The sequence below is a fragment of the Amblyomma maculatum genome, unplaced genomic scaffold, assembly GCF_055883805.1.
Source record: "Amblyomma maculatum isolate TAMU_Amacu unplaced genomic scaffold, ASM5588380v1 scaffold_19, whole genome shotgun sequence".
NCBI lineage: Eukaryota > Metazoa > Arthropoda > Arachnida > Ixodida > Ixodidae > Amblyomma > Amblyomma maculatum.
The window spans coordinates 5,415,006-5,431,134 of record NW_028146744.1 but is presented as its reverse complement, the minus strand read 5'-3'; the positions used below and the strand labels follow the sequence as shown (position 1 = coordinate 5,431,134).

At 45.2% G+C, this 16,129-nt stretch overlaps 1 long non-coding RNA gene across 2 annotated transcripts; it reads right to left on the bottom strand.

The window, feature by feature from the left end:
- Positions 1–1,579: 1,579 nt before the first annotated feature.
- Positions 1,580–15,692, bottom strand: LOC146171610 (uncharacterized). 2 transcript variants are annotated; one of them, XR_014702794.1, is made up of 2 exons: positions 15,472–15,692; positions 1,580–1,913 (listed from the first exon to the last, which is right to left on the bottom strand). It is a non-coding gene; the product is annotated as an uncharacterized LOC146171610 (long non-coding RNA). The 2 variants fall into 2 exon arrangements; XR_014702795.1 differs by lacking the exon at positions 1,580–1,913 and adding an exon at positions 12,965–14,334.
- Between the last annotated feature and the right edge of the window lie 437 nt (positions 15,693–16,129).

The following is a 16,129-nucleotide window of genomic DNA, read 5'->3' as shown; positions in this document are numbered from 1 at the left end:
AGGCACATTGCTGATATTATGGACCCAAGTTCTTTTAAGACTGCTGTATGTAATTTATATTTATAGATGGTAGTCAATTGTTTTTGTTCGTTTTCGGTGACATTGTTGACTGTCGGAAATGTTTTTTTTTTGTCTCAACTGCTTTTCCGTTTTTTTTTTTTTTTGCGCCAATCCTCTTTTTTTTTTTATCACTTTTCGCCGTGTTATTGTTTCTCCTATGTTGTTTTATGCTGCACTGTACCCTGTACCAATGTATCTTTCCCACTCCCCTCTTTAATGCCTTCGGGCCCTGAGGGTACATGAATAAATAAATAAATAAATAAATAAATAAATATCACGGCAGGCATACCCACGTCTTGTGGGGCTTAATATATGCTACACAGTGCTGTTCATATCGCTTTTTTAGAAGTGGAGATGCTGGGAAGACAAAGAAATACGTTTATTTGGCGGTCGAAATAGCAGCTTTTAATCTGGGAACAGAAAGAAGGCCGCACTGGCTCGAAACAATCGCACTGTCGAAGTCATTTTTTTTTAATGAAAACTGCATGGTCGAGCGCGAAAGCACTTCATTCGACATAAGTGAGCAAGAAAAGTGTCCGGTAGTAATTCTACACACTTGTGTTTGCTGCAGTGGGCCGCCAATGTCGCTGTTGGCTTCGTATTACAGCAGGCATACCCACGTGTTGCGGGGCTTAAAATGCACTACACAGCGCTGTTCGTATCGCTTTTTAGAGGTGGAAGACGCTGGAAAGACAAAGGAACATGTTTATTTGGCGGACGAAATAGCTGTAGCTTTTAACCTGGGAACAGAAGGCCATGCTGGCTCGAAACAAGCGCATTGTCGAAGTCGGATTTCGTTTTTTTTTTCGCGTAAACTGCGTGGTTGAGGCGGTCAAAATAGCTGCAGCTTTTAATCTGGGAATAGAAAGCCACGCTGGCTCGAAACAAGCGCGTTGTCACAGTCAGTTTTTTTTTTCACGAAAACTGCAAGGTCGAACGCGTAAGCACTGCATTCAGCATAAGTGAGCAAAAAAATGTTGAGTCAAAATATCAGTCATGTATTTGCAGTAGGACACGCTGGGACAAAACACTCGAGGCTCACTGCTAGAGCATTTGAACCATGATTTCAACACTCCACGCGTGTACACCGACATGCACCCCTTAAAAGGCGACGGTCGCATGCATCTCCGCTGGCGAAAGCACACTGCGCGCGGGAAGGAGAGATGAAAAGAAGAGAGGGAGAAGGAGGTGACGCCGCTCCGAGCAATGCGTATCTCCGCGAGCGAGAGTAGAGCGGTGGGCCGTGCACGAGGCTATGAGAAAAGTAAGAGAGTAAGAAAGAAAGCGACGTCTGGCTACACTGATCAATAGTGGACTGTACTGAGCCTGGTCTGGCAACGGGTGCTGTTTTGTGTGGCAACACTGGCATTCGGAGCGTGGGTACACCAGACGAAATTGTACCGCACGTACCTTCTTTTCACATCCATCCTCGCCGTAATCCCCTATGGGAATACCGCTCGAGTTTCAGACACAGTGAACTTTACAAGCTAGTGATACTCCTAGCCATTAATGACCTGTCATGGCAGTAAAGTGGTCAGGGCACTCGATTACTGCCTGCAAAGATGCAGGATCAAATCCTGGCTGCGGCAGGCACTTTTGGATGAAGGCAAATTAAAAACGAATATAAAAAGGAAGAGCACAAAATACATAGCACTAGACTGAAAACGTACGTGATAAATGAACATCAATCATGCGCCCTACATTGACACCCCAAATGCTCACCGCTCAGGCTCTGGCCCCTTCACTTTTCTTTGTAGTGTTCTGCATAGCATCAAGGCTCCTGGGTGGCCACATCCAAAACGCACTGGCCTTGGAACACCAACTAGCATTCACTACTGCTCTGTCTTCTTCCACTGTAAAAAAAACATTCCCAAGAGGCACCCCCACCACACTCCTTCAGCTTACTGAAATCAAGAAAGTTAAAATTATTTTGAGAATGAACATACTATTACAATATTAATTGCAGTCAAAAATTCAAACTGCCAACATTCATGTACAGTTCACTAAGGAGGACCACCTTCAGGTATCAGAAAACAAACAATGCATTTACACAGGCAAAATTGCAAACACTGGTTGACCCTCCCGCATTGTTAGTAATAAGCGAGCATTCATTGTAACTAAAGCAGCTGTAAGTGGGCGTGACTGCAAGTTTTGCGCACCTACATTTACATTCTGAACAATTGATAGTATTCACTATAAAGGATGTTTGCAATTGACATGGGCATAGGATTGTACCGGGCCATGCTTTGCGGGCAATAATAGAATTTAATTTTATCCCAAAGCAAAGTGAGTGAATCTAATAAGTACTTTAAATATAAAATAAGAAGTGTTTGCTCTAGCATGTTTTCTGGAATGGCCCAATCACATATGAATTCAACAGCTTGCCCTTAAGGAATCATGCATCTGCTCTCCTTTAATCTACAGAAAACTTGAAAAAGGTGCCCAGCAAGCAGGAAGAAAGAAAATACAGGCTAATCAAGCGCAATATTTGGTCGCGATACTCTGTACGCCTTTTAGGCAGAATCTATCACACTGTCTTCAAGAATTTAGGCATTTTGCTTCTTATATCAATTCTAATTAGCAAGCTATAAACAGCAAACTTTAGATGTGCTAAAATATCACCGCTATATGCATGTAGAGAATGGTGTCCCAGCGCTGGCAGACAAGGACAAAGGACACACACAACTGCGCTGATGCTCCTTGAGTGGCACAAGTAATAACGAAAGTTTCCGGCGTCATTCTAGCAACAAAAGCAAACACTGATAACCATCAAATCTCACCAACGTTCAACAGATTCTCATTCCTTGGCATTCGCAGTTTTAGTCCCATATTTGCGTGGGAATAATGTTCAGCCCGATTTGAAAGGAAGCTGCGCACGAAGGCAGTCTACAAACAAGAGCACGAAAAGAAGAGAACATTCCCGCCCCGTAAGAAAAGAAATTGAGCTTCAAAAAAGCTGTCTTTATTACTAGCACTGTAAGGAGGAGGAGGTAAACTTTATTAAAGAAGAGGTCGTAGGTGCGGGGTGGGTTGGCGTTCCCGTCCCCGCGGTGGGCTCCTCTTCTAGGCCGGACGCCAGGTAGCCGACCGACGATGTCGTTCGGCGACCTCTTCGGCTCGCTCCATGACTCGGAGTTGAACCTCCGGGTCGGAGCTGAGCAGCGCGGCCCCCCACTGAGATTGGGTAGAGAGCTGCAGACTCTGTGATGGCTTGTCTTGATTACATGAGTATAGGATGTGTGGTGTGTCTGCCTTTTGATGTCCACAGAGAGAACAGACAGGGCTGAACTGCTCTGGGAACCATATGGAGTACATGTACGGATTAAAGAAAGTGTCTGTTTGAAGCTGGCGCCAGGTGACTTGTTGTGTTTTACTTAGTGATCGATGTGGTTCTGGGAAGATTTGTCTTTCTTTCTTGAAGTGGGTAGTAATTTCTTTGTAGGTTGTCATCCGCTCCCTAGCCGACCTGAGCTCAGGGCAGCGCACCACCCGGTTAACTACGAATCCTCGGGCAAATTGGTGCGCTGCCTCGTTCCCAGGATGGTCCGAATGGGCAGGGACCCAGATCAATGTGATAAGGCGGGTATGGGAGATTTTTTGTAAGATTTTGATGGCTGCGGAGTGGGCCCTTCCTTTTGCAAAATTTCGAATTGCAGTTTTAGAGTCGCTAAGGATGTATTTGGCAGTGGTGGAGGTAATGGCTAAAGCTATGGCAGCCTCTTCGGCCTCCTCCGGAAATTTTGTTTTATTGATTGTCGCCGATGCGAGGGGAGAACCTCGATGATCGACAACTGCCAGGGAAAAGGCATCTCTGTCCGCATGTTCTGCCACGTCCACGTGCACAGTGTCTTTCTGTACTGAAAATCTTTCGTGTAATTTTTGTGCTCTAGCCCTTCTTCTGTCCGTATCATATTCTGGATGCATGTTTTTAGGCAGAGGACGGACTATTAATTGCTCGTGCACGTGTCTTGGAATCGGCAAAGTGTGGGCCCGGGTCCCTTCATATTGTATTCCTGCTTTTTTTAGGATGAAACGTCCCGTTTCAGTGCTTGACAGTCGTTCGTACTGTGTGGTTAGGTGTGCTTCCACCATTTCCGCTAAGGTGTTATGAATTCCTAACTTTAGTAGTGTTTCATTTGGGGTATGACGAGGGAGGTTTAGCGCAATTTTATAGGACTGCCTAATTAGTGAATCCAGGTCGTCTCTTTCTCTAACTGTGAGGGTGACGTATGGTGTAGAGTAGATAACTCTGCTAAGAACGAAGGCTTCTACGAAGGCAGCTTTTCGATGGAGGCGAAAAGCAAGGCGCCCATGTGCTGTGCGATGTCAGTGCACGTTAAAGAACCCCAGGTGGTCGAAATTTCCGGAGTCCTCCACTACGGCATCTCTCATAGCCTGAGCTGCTTTGGGACGTTAAACCCCACAAACCAACCAACCAGCTTCTACTAGTTTCCTGGTCTCAGCTTCTTCAACTCCTCCACGCCTATTCGCGATTCGTCTGAGGAGGAGGGAAATTTGGTTCACGGTGTTTTTCAGTTTCTTAATTAGTGTGTCGTTTTTTTGGTTTGACTGTATGAGCATTCCCAAGATTCTTAGTGTTTCCACTTCTTGGATGGCTGCACCTTCCGCGTAGATTTTTATCGCAGGCGCTTTATTCTTTCTTTGATGCTTTGGGTGTAGAATGAGTAACTCAGATTTCTGGGGGGAACACGCGAGTCCCGCGGCTTGCGCCTCCTCTACGACTACGTCTACCGCTTGTTGTAGCGTATCTTGTATCGTGCCAATACTCCCCTTGGTGGTCCAAAGGGTGATATCGTCCGCGTACAAAGAGTGTTCTAGGTCTGGGATTCTTGCGAGTTCGTGTGCCATTTTGATTAGGGTTATGTTGAATAAAAAGAGGGAGAGGACCGATCCTTGCGGAGTTCCTCTATCTCCTAAAGTGAAGGTGTAGGATTTGATAGTGCCAATTTGAATTTTAGCCGTCCTATCGGAGAGAAAGTCTTTGATGTAGTTAAACGTTCTTGCGCCTACATTCAGCAGTGAAAGAGATTCTAGGATTGCTTTGTGTTTAACGTTATCAAAGGCTTTGGTTAAATCTAGGGCTAGGATTGCCCTGGTACTCCTTTCTTGCTCATGAGATAGGACTTCGTTTGCTAGTCTTAGCATCGTATCCTGTGTTGATAAATGTGGTTTAAAGCCGACCATAGTGTTTGGATATAAATTCTCTTTTTGCATGTGGGACTGGAGTCTGTCTAGTATGACGTGCTCTATCAGTTTTCCTATGCAAGAAGTAAGCGAAATAGGTCTGAGGTTTTCGAGCGCGAGCTTTTTGCCAGGTTTTGGGATAAATTTAACGATGGCATGTTTCCAAGACGCTGGGAGTTTTCCCTCCCTCCAGCACTCGTTCGCAAAGTCCGCGAGGGCTGTGATAGAAGCGTCGTCTAGATTTCTGAGTGTCTTATTGTTAATGCCGTCCTCTCCTGGGGCAGATGTTGTACGTACCTTAAAGAGGGCTGCTCTTATTTCCGCCAATGTTATGTCAGCATCCAGGATAGAGTTAGGCTCTCCTTTATAATTGGGCAGGGACTTCGTCTCACGGGTTGTGCAGAAGTATTTCTGCTGTAGCGTGTCTATAATATCTTGATCCGTGCCTGGGTCTATGTTTAAAATTTTGGTGATTTCCTTTTGAGTGGTAGCTTTGTTGGATTCCGGATCAAGGAGATGCCGCAGAAGATTCCACGTCTGCCTCGTGCCTAGATTGCCATTCACATTTTCACAAATATGGCTCCACTGCTGTCTCGCTAGTTCTGCGGTGTGGTGTTGAATTTCTTTCGTGAGTGTGACGATCCTGTTTCTAAGCTTTTTGTTATATTTTTGCTTAAGCCATCTTTTTTCTAGGCTCTGCCTTGCCTCCCACATGTGCGTAAGTCGGCTGTCAACCGTATTTACGCCTAAGTCATGTACTAGTTCCTTAGTGGCCTTTCCCACATCCGATAGGATGGTCTGTGTCCAGTGTTCTAAGTCTATGATTGGTTCGTTGTTTTGGTCGCGGATAGTCCTAAGTTTGTCCCAGTCGGTGATTTTGTTTTTTCTGGGTTGGGGTTTGAGATTGGCAATGGTGATTTTAGACATTATGATATAATGGTCACTTCCCAGATTTTGTCTGGTGTTGCTCCAGCTCAAGTCTGGGAGATTTTTGCCTATCGTTAGGTCCGGGCACGTGTCCCTGGTCACGCTGTTTCCTATCCTAGTAGGTTGCATGGGGTCCGTGTATTGGGTGAGCCCTCTTTGCTGGATAAAATCCATTAGGGCCGTTCCTTTCCTGGACATGGTTGCGTGTCCCCATTGCACGTGTTGAGCGTTGAAGTCGCCCACAATTAGGGTTGGGTTTTGGCCTGCGATTTGGAGTGTTTTGAGTATAGCGGCTTTCGCTGGTCCAGCCGGTGCCCTGGGGTGGCTGTATGCGTTTAGAACGAACAGAGAAGAGGAGTTTCTTCTGCTAGGCAGAATTTCAATTAAAGGGGTCGTGAAACGTTTTCCGGAAATTTTGCACGGCTTGGTTAAATGGAATCCTTGTCCTGCATCATATAATATACCTCGATTCGTTTCATCGCCCGCGTTGATTTAATAGCGACAAAAACAGAATTTCGGTTTCCTAGCGCGCGTCCTCCTCAACTCAACAGATACGTCATAGCGCTAAGCCAATGAGAAGCTCCCGTTGCCGGAGCCTGCTGAGCCAAAGTTGACCGAGCTCGGTGTATTTTAGAGGTTCTAATTGTGCCCTACTCTACGCTCACACAGGGTTTTTTAATATGGCCGACGCCTAGGTTCCTCCGTGGGTACCAGCGTCGCTGTGCTGCTATAGTGAACTAGAATATAGTCGCTACTGTTAAAACATGGTTACATCGTGGGCTTTGAGCCTTACGCCGACGCAACTTTTCGGGTGCCAGGTCGGCGAAGATAGACCCTGCGAGCGACCGGTACAGTAACACTTGTGTCAAGAAGCCGCGGTAACCGCGGCACAACTCCGGCTTGCAGAAGCCCCGACCGTCAGCCTCCCGATCCCAGCCGTTTCGGAACTACGCATTGGTATGTATGTCCGAGTCTTGCAGCCTAGCCTACGTTTGACCGTTGCGAGAGTGCAATCGCTAACCGAAGCTTTCGAACAGGTGCAGCTGCGGGCAGTGCGTGCCGATGCCGACTGCTTTTGAAAGCATCTGGCGAGATCCTGGCGGCGACTACGTAGTTGAAGCAGCCTTCTGGGTGTTACAGATCATCCGCATTTACTCCAAATGCTTGTTGATCATGGACTGCTAGTCGAGAACACAAGGTAAGAACCTTGAGCGAAAGGCGACATAACTTGAACAAGCGGCCACCTGTTTTTCATTTTCTCGAGCAAGAAATGCTGTAATGAAATCTATTGCGGAAGGCAGTGTTAATAAAAGAAAGCTTCCCCTTTAACGTTACTTACTTGCGATCATCTACACTGTCTACAGTGTCGATATTGTGCCACGTTAGCACGAACACAACATCGCTGGTTTTCATATTTTTCTTGTTTTCGTAGAAGGTGCGCATGAGCATGACGTTTCACCATGCAAATTACTGGTTTGCTTAATTCCATGCACGAGTAAATGAGAAAACACGCATCATCTGATAGTGTGAACTTGCTAAATGGAAAGGGCATGCACATTGATGTGAAGTAACGGCAAAAAAAAAAAAAAAAACGCTGTCCGGACACATTTGCTTGTTTTATTAGCCAGGTATGACCTTCAGCAAGTGCAGCACTTCAAAACATAAATACAGAAGGAATGCCACATGAAATGCAGTAAATAAGTACAAAAGCAATCTCATTTCGGAGGACTCTGTGCTAAGTGAAATTGCATGCAGTGAAGTAGCCTGTCTCCTGCAGAAGCCGTGGGAAAATGCACTAAAAAACGACACAGAAGAGAAAAACACACAGAGCAGGACTGGCTTCTGCAGACGATCACTAACTAGCCCGACAACTGTTGTTATAGCCTGTCTCCACTTGCTGCCAGAAGTATCACCATACCAGCACTCAAAAGTTTTATTTGCTAGTTTTTTTTTACCCACTTGCATTAGGTGAGTGTTGTATAGTGTGCAAATATAATTAAAAAAAATTGACTTCACTAATACCATCATCAACACCTTCACACAGTTAAACCTCTCCAAAATGCTTTGACACTAACATTTTACATGTGCTGAAATGTGACAACCAAAAAAAAAAAAAAAAGAAAGACGTTCTTCCAAAGGCCAGTACACCGAAACTTCCACAGCTTGAGTAAGTGTTGGAAATTTTACACTTAGCAAATGAAGTTATAGAGTAGTTTTGCGGCACTTGCAGGAAGTTTGGCACGTGGCGGGTTGTGGGAAAACAACTGAGAGCCGTTGACAGAAGTGGACTTGGTAGTTTATGGCTCCTTCGAATAGAATGACTCCATGCACAGAGCTGCTTAATGCATAAGTTGCATACTTAACATCTTCGTGCTATGCGGATGATATCAGCGTGGACATTGACATCGGCCACAACACTAGTATAGAGGGTGTAAGACGACTACCAGGTTTTGTCAGTCAAAAGCTGCATTGCCTTCAGGCATTATTTTGCTGCAGTAGCAAATTGTGATTGCACTGAAGTTCTAATATTGGGTGGGTCTCATTCTCTCTCAATCACCTGCAGCAGAATTCAAAGTTTGCCATACTTCCAGGGAGAATAAATTGACAGTGAAAGTTACACTGTAAAGCTTCTGTTAGACGGGAATTAATTTTGCAGATGCATGAATAACTTTCAAATTTGTAAAAGACCTAAATGATATTTTCATTTTGCTATGCTGAAAAGTGAATATTGCTTTTTCTCTTGTCAACAGGAGGCACCGCTACATCTGCTACAGCCAGCTTGCGCACTGGTTTTGGGGATGCCTCGGCAGACATCACAGTAAAGTCCTCCCTGTTTGTGATGCAAGCCAAATAAGGGAAAGGTTTCCATCTGACAGTTACACTGGTTTCCAGTTTGCGCAAGGTTTGTAGAGTCATCACCTTATTCATTCTGAAACAAGCCAGAAAACATGAGAAGAGAGAATTGCAGGACAGCTGGACTAATAACTGGAATTTTACTAAAGGATAGAGGCAAAAGAAGACTTGCACAGAGATGCACATGTAAAAAAGGCCCCAAAAGACTGTTGACTGATTTCTTAGCCACACACATGTCCTTAGCCTTTGCAGCATAGTGTGCCTTTGGATTTGGATCTGTGGCTTCCCTTTGGTAACGAGTGGTTCTTGACCATAAAGAATTTGCTTTTTTTAGATGATTTTTTAGACCCTTTCTGCTTTCCACGCTTTCACTGCTTTGGGGGTTTTTCGTGCACGTGCATTTCTGTGCGAATCTTCTTTTGCCTCTTTCCTTCAGTAACATTTCAGTTGTTAGTAAAACTTTGTCTTGTGCTCCTCTCACATGTTTCGTCTTCTGGCTGGTTTTAAGATGAATCAGTACCAACTCATCCAGTTGTTAGTCTTGTTGATATCACTAGCCTGACTGCACCCACTGCTGGGCAAATGCTTCTCCCATATCCATCCGAATAATCCGATCCTGTGCCAGGTGCATGATTCTCGCAAACTTCCTAATTTCATCTGCTTGCCCGAGTTTCTGCCGCCCCCTGCTAAACTTGCCTTCCCTTGGAATCTACAAGACATATATAGGCTCACTTAGAATGAATTTTGTGTACTCACTCACTTCCTTTACCTTTGACGGGTAGAATTTTTTTTTTTTTTTTGGAACTGACCACAGATACATCATAATGGGGAAGGGATCATAATAGATGCCTCTCCCATATCCATTCAAATAACCCGATCCTCTGTCAGCTGCATCCATATGATCCCCGCAGACTTCCTAATCTCATCTGTCTACCCGAATTTCTGCCGTCCCCTGCTACGCTTGCCTTCCCTTGGAATCTACAAGACATATATAGGCTCACTTAGAATGAATTTTGTGTACTCACTCCCCACCTATACCTTTGATGGGTGGAATTTTTTTTAGCACTGACCGCAAATGCATTATAATTGTGCAGTTGTGTATATACCTGCTTGTATAGATGCCTCTCCCATATCTATCCAAATAACCCGATCCTCTGTCAGCTGCATCCATCTGATCCCCGCAAACTTTTTAATCTCATCTGCCTGCCTGAGTTTCTGCTGCCCCCTGCTATACTTGCCTTCCCTTGGAATCTACAAGACATATATAGGCTTACTTAGAATGAATTTTGTGTACTCAATCTCTAACTATACCTTTGTCGGATGCATTTTTTTTTTATTTAGCACTGACCTCAACACATTATGATTGTGAAGCTGTATATACACATTTGTATATTTAGGAGAGAGGAAGACAGCAAAGAAGCATGAACAAAAGATGTCTTGCTCTAGGTCAACTTCCTTCTAGCCTAAAAATTTTGTATGCACTGATGAACCTGCGGCCAACCAATAAATTATTTTGAAAGCAACATGTCTCTCTTTAACACTCATTTGGTAACATTAGATAATGCCCAAATGTACTACAAAGTGGCACTGACAAACCTAGATTTTCTTGTTGCCGCGTTCACCTTTACACGGCCTCGAAAAATAGTGGCTCATGAGGAATAGAAAAATCAAACAGTTTTCTGCAAAAGCTGCTTTGAAAGGTGGCCACTGTTTGCAGCATTTTGCAGTCTCATTCAGAAGCAAGGCAACATAATCTGCAGTCTGTAGACATGCATACAATAATATGTGCCTTATACTTTGAAATGTACCAGACTTTAACCAGTCATAAAACAGCGTGCTGAAAAGGTATGTATAGTAAAGCCTCCTTCGTTGATGATACCCATAGTTTGCATGGAAACATCTGCACTAGAACCTGCATGACGTTGAGTTAATTGGCCTGCTGGTTGAATATGCCACCAAAATGCTGGTAATACAATGCACTTCGTCGGTGCTGGGGTCAAGTCTGGAAATATAAAGTTGGGATGATTTAATTGTGAAATCTTGCTGCTGAATTCACTGCAGGCTAGAATGTAACAGGATTAAAGGGCAGCTGTAGACGTAAGGGCAGCCCACATTGTCACGGCATCTTATGCGTCCTAGTGCACATATCTACATAGTACCATGCATGTTTTGCTAGTAAACAATGTAACCACAGATTTGCGAAGCTCCAAGAATGCTACACTGATGCTGTCTGAGTAGCTGCTTGTGTCGCTGAATATTGTGAAAGCCTTTTGATGGAACGAAAACTGCATGGTGAATACTTATGCAGAGTTAGGTTGGTCAGGAGAGCAGGTGATATGTACACCTTCGCAATTTAACCATACAAGCACAGACTGTATGATACTCATACAAATTGAAAAATATAAGGGAAGGAATTGAACTGAAGACTTCGCGGTTCGACAGTCCAAACTTCTACTACATGTGCTTTGGGCTGTGTGTGCTAGCCCGCCTGCAATCTGATCGCCCGAGCCAGGAAAATGGTACACACCCATATGGGCACCACTCCCAGTACTCTTTAACATGTACATAGAAGTGCAGGTGCTTGGGATAAACCTTGGCTGCCGCAATGCACCTCAAACAATGGCATGTTAGCCAGAATAGCAGGTTGGGCTTGTTGATTTTCCATCCTGAGGTAACAGCGCAAAATGTGGACGGGAGCACAAGACGAGAAGACGATGAGACGTGTCGTCTTCTCGTCTTGTGCTCCCATCCACGTTTTGCGCTGTTACTTCAGAATGTCACGTGCCTGCCCAATATCTACGTAATTGTCACACGAACCACTTTGTGTGTATTTACGACTACTTGCACAACACCGTTGCCACCCACTGATGACAAGCAACTGAACAGCAGTTTTTCACGTACACTCCGCTGCCATTAATTACAAATGCTAACACGCTACGACTTCCCATACCACCCCACCCAACCTCTGTGTGTAATGGCTCAACCTTTGGTGCGTTAGCATGTTCTCGGGATACTGAAGAAATCCATGGTACCAATTAGTAGATTCAAGCAACTTAATCTGACATACATTTGGTGAGAATATTACAACTCTATCCATGTATACACAGATCTGTATCACCACAAGCGTCGCCTACAATTGTGGTGATGCCACTGAGAACATGACATTTTTTTTTTTAGGGCATAATTCTCCACAAACCGCTGCTGAGCTTATGGCCCCTTGGTAAGAGGCTTTCCACATCTATGGGAAACCACTTTAGAAATGGTGTGCATTCACAGTTTCAAAGCCTGCATTACAAATTTTTGGAAGTTTTCAACACCACACCCTTACCAGCCTTTGGCCTTTGGCACTACACATCACTGAGTTCCTTATATCTACTTGTGCTCAAGGCCACAAGGTAGTGCTTTAGTGGATCCATACCCACTTGCCAATTATATGCCATTATGCATGCTTTCTTCATAGACTGCATCTAAATGTGGTTTCACACACAAATATTTACACTTAATTGGACAGGCGGACTGCCCAGAATGTTCCACATGTGACATTACGGAGACTGTGGAGCGTGTACTAGTGGTGTGTCCCAGTATATGCGTGCAAAACAATAACTCGAGTTACTTCTTTGAAGTGTTTTGGCAACAGGCCTCTCTCAGAGGACTTATTTGCCGGTCGGCCAGAAATGGAAAGCTCTACAGGCAGTGCAGGCTTTCATGACACAGGACTTGACTCATGACTGTGGTGCAAGTTACTATTCCTGTATATATTTTAATCAAGTCACGACCCTCTTTGTTCTTCTCTTTCTGTAGCAGGTCAGATATTAAACTTTTAAGCCGTCTTTCCAATCAATAACACTTGCGTGAATGCATTTCTCCTGGATGGTTGATCTGGTAATCACACCATTGTAATGCAAGGACATGGGGCGTATGAGCTTTTGAGGTGAACAATTTTTACCCTAGAAATGTCTTTTAAATGATGTGAAGGATTCTGAGCTCTGCTCAACATGATCCTCCACTTTGGAGTCTTCATCAGGTTCTATGGGACTAGAGTGCTGTGGAAAGAATGTGATCAAAGTGGAACCAAGGGGCCTGTTCTGGGTGGTACGATATGCTGGTAGGGGCACCTGTTGTGCTGGCCTCACGGTATCGTTCAAAATAAAAAAAAAAATCCAAAATGCGCATATCACTGCTATGAGGGCAGTCTGGCAGGAAACAATCAAATAGAACTGGTGGCTTCTGCGAGTCGAGTAGTTCTCAAATAGGCATATCTGTAAGGCTACAAATCGCAACTACTTTTACTGCCTTTATCACGCGACCTACACTTTTTTTTTGCCAATGCACTAGGCCAGCGGTTTTGCGTCGGTACGACGCATCGTTTGAGGTGAGCTTTCTTCGTTTCCGGTCCATGCCGAGGCTTCGAATGACGCCGAGGTTCATTTAGGACTTCCAGTAGAAAGTAGTACGAACACATGAACCCAATCGGTGTGCCAAAACTTGTGAAAGCGAACGTTACTTCCACTCGGAGAAGCCGTGCTGCAATCTCGCGACGCACACGGTTGGCATAGCGAGCACTCAAACCCGCACAACACGCCTAAACCCAGAACCTAACGGTGACAGGAAAAATAGGCGAAGTCTGAGCACTGTAGACGTTGTAGGAAGGTTACGAAAGAGTCGTCGGGAAGGTGGGGGAGCAAAGCTGCGACAACGCGTTGGGTGAAAGGGCCACCCAAGTACATTGTACCAACTTTTTTTTTTTCTGTTTCCGGCTTTCCATGTAGTGCCATAGTTCAGGTCATCCAGCCGAAATAAAGGAAGCGAAGCTCGACACGCTATTCTCAGTGATGCAGCACGGAGGCGAGCAATTAATTTACGAGTACGCGCCGCGGCGCCCGCTCCTGAAACACTCCACCCACCACTCGGATTGAACACACTTGTCGATTTCTTTGGCCTGAAACCGTATTTACATCGTATCTTTAATGACGCCAAGAATAAAAAAAAAAATTACAGCAGCGGCCGCACAACCACGTTGTACCGGTGGTATGAGACTGCTGAAGACGTTTTGCTCCATCACGAATGTTCTCAAAAAAAAAAAAAAAAAAAAGAAGACAACAACAACAAATAAGATTGGAACCATTGTCATTTGGAGTACCCGGCGGAGCGAGGTATAGTCGTCGTTACCGAAAACCTGAACTTGAGCGTCACCTCTCGCTCTGTTCCAGAGCACAGCGAGAAGCAGACACCACCCGTCCTCCTCCTCCGCCGCCGACCGCGCGTCACGTGACAGTAACGAGGTATTGCCTGGGTACAGATTGTTGAAGAAATGCGTTTTCGTGAGCGAATAATTGATATACTATATTTTTATTTGCTAACTTTAGCAGGAACCTATTAATTTATGGAAAATAATGATTATATCTGCGTTTCCAAATGGCTAAACATGACGTAGGCGAGTACTTCTAATTCCGGCCTACAGGGTCGCATAGTCGCTTCAGGAACGCAAAAATTCTTTGATTTCAGAATGGTATTATTAAATGCAGAAACAATATTTCGACGAGATATTTTGGAATCGGCATGCCTAATGTTTACTGAAGCAAGGAAAATTGCAACTGGGCAGCTACATTTTCGTTTCACGACCCCTTTATTATACAATCGAGCTCTACGTTTTCAATCTCGTGGTTAACCACGGTAAGATTTCTATGTACCAACGTAGTGGTTAAAGGCTTTTCTTTGATGTGACATGGCAGAACCGCCCGGTACCCTGGCAGTTTTAGTCGAGACATTCTGGGTTCTTGAATCGCTATAATGTCAGGTTTTTCGGATTGCGATTGAATGTGTAACTGCAGATCTGTTTTTTTGTTGCGCATAGACCTGCAGTTCCACTGCCAAATTGTTACGGTTTTAGGATTGGCCATTTTGCTGGGATAGATCGATTGGCGCCCCTTGAGCTAAAGGGGGAAGCCGGTGTAAAATTTCCTGTAAAACGGTGTCAATTACTCCGAATTTGTGATTTACATCCTGTATGTGTTGTTCGAGTCTTTGTGTTAAATTATCAACTCTTTGGGTTAGACTATCGAGTTTCTGGCTGTGCTCCTCCACTTTTTGTTCGAGTTTTGGGACTCTATCCTCCACTGAGGTATTTCTTACGTCAGCTGCTACTGCTCGTTTTTTGCGAGGTGTTTCTTCCTTGCTAACTACGCTTACTGGGGTTTCGACTGAGGCGGTCACAGTAGTTTCCATTTCTGTGACTTCCGGCAATGGGAGTGGTTTCGGAGGTGGGTCCTTAGATATGACGGGTGCTTTTAGTTTACTATTTTCCTCCTCCAAGTGTTTGATTCTATCCGTGAGAATTTGAATGTGATGGAGTGCCTGATCTAGTTTAGACTGTAATGTCTGCAGCTCCATCCCCTTCCCATGAGAGGCCACTCCTGCCCAGCTCACCTGTTTCGGCCCGGGGCTCTGAGTCCGGCTGCTAGTGCTGGCGCCTCCTCCATTGCTGCTGCTTCCGTTTCGTCCGCCGCTGCTGCTCCGTCCGCTACGGCTGCTGCTGCGTCCGCTGTCCAAGGACGGGAAGGAGCTCGAGCGGTCCTTCCTTTCGGTAGATGTTGGGTCGTCACACGTCCGTGATTTGGGTCTTGATTGGTGCTCCGACATTTTCTTTTGGTGTCTTGCAGCTGTTATCGCCTGTGCGGTGCCCTCCTCCGCAGATAATGCAGACCGGGTCGCAGACTTCTTCTTTCAGGTGTTGGTTTCCGCAGTACGGGCACCGTTGTTGCGGTGGCTCCGGACATACGTCTCTTCTGTCACCGACTCTTCTGCAGTTTGTGCACGCCTCTACTTTAGGAATGAAGGGGTAAACTGGGTACAGGACTCCGAAGTAGACGATGCTATCTGGGAGTTCGTCCGCGTCGAAGTGAAGCAGGAGGGACTTTGATGTTCTTCCCATGGTGCGTGCTTGAACGATGTCCGGGTTTCTTTTTCGGAATTCGGTCATCATTTCTTGGTGCGTTTCGCCATCGTAAGCCCTATAGATAATGCCTTGCAGGGCCCTGTCCGGAGGGGCGATGTACGACGTCATAACAATGTCTTTGCCTTCTAT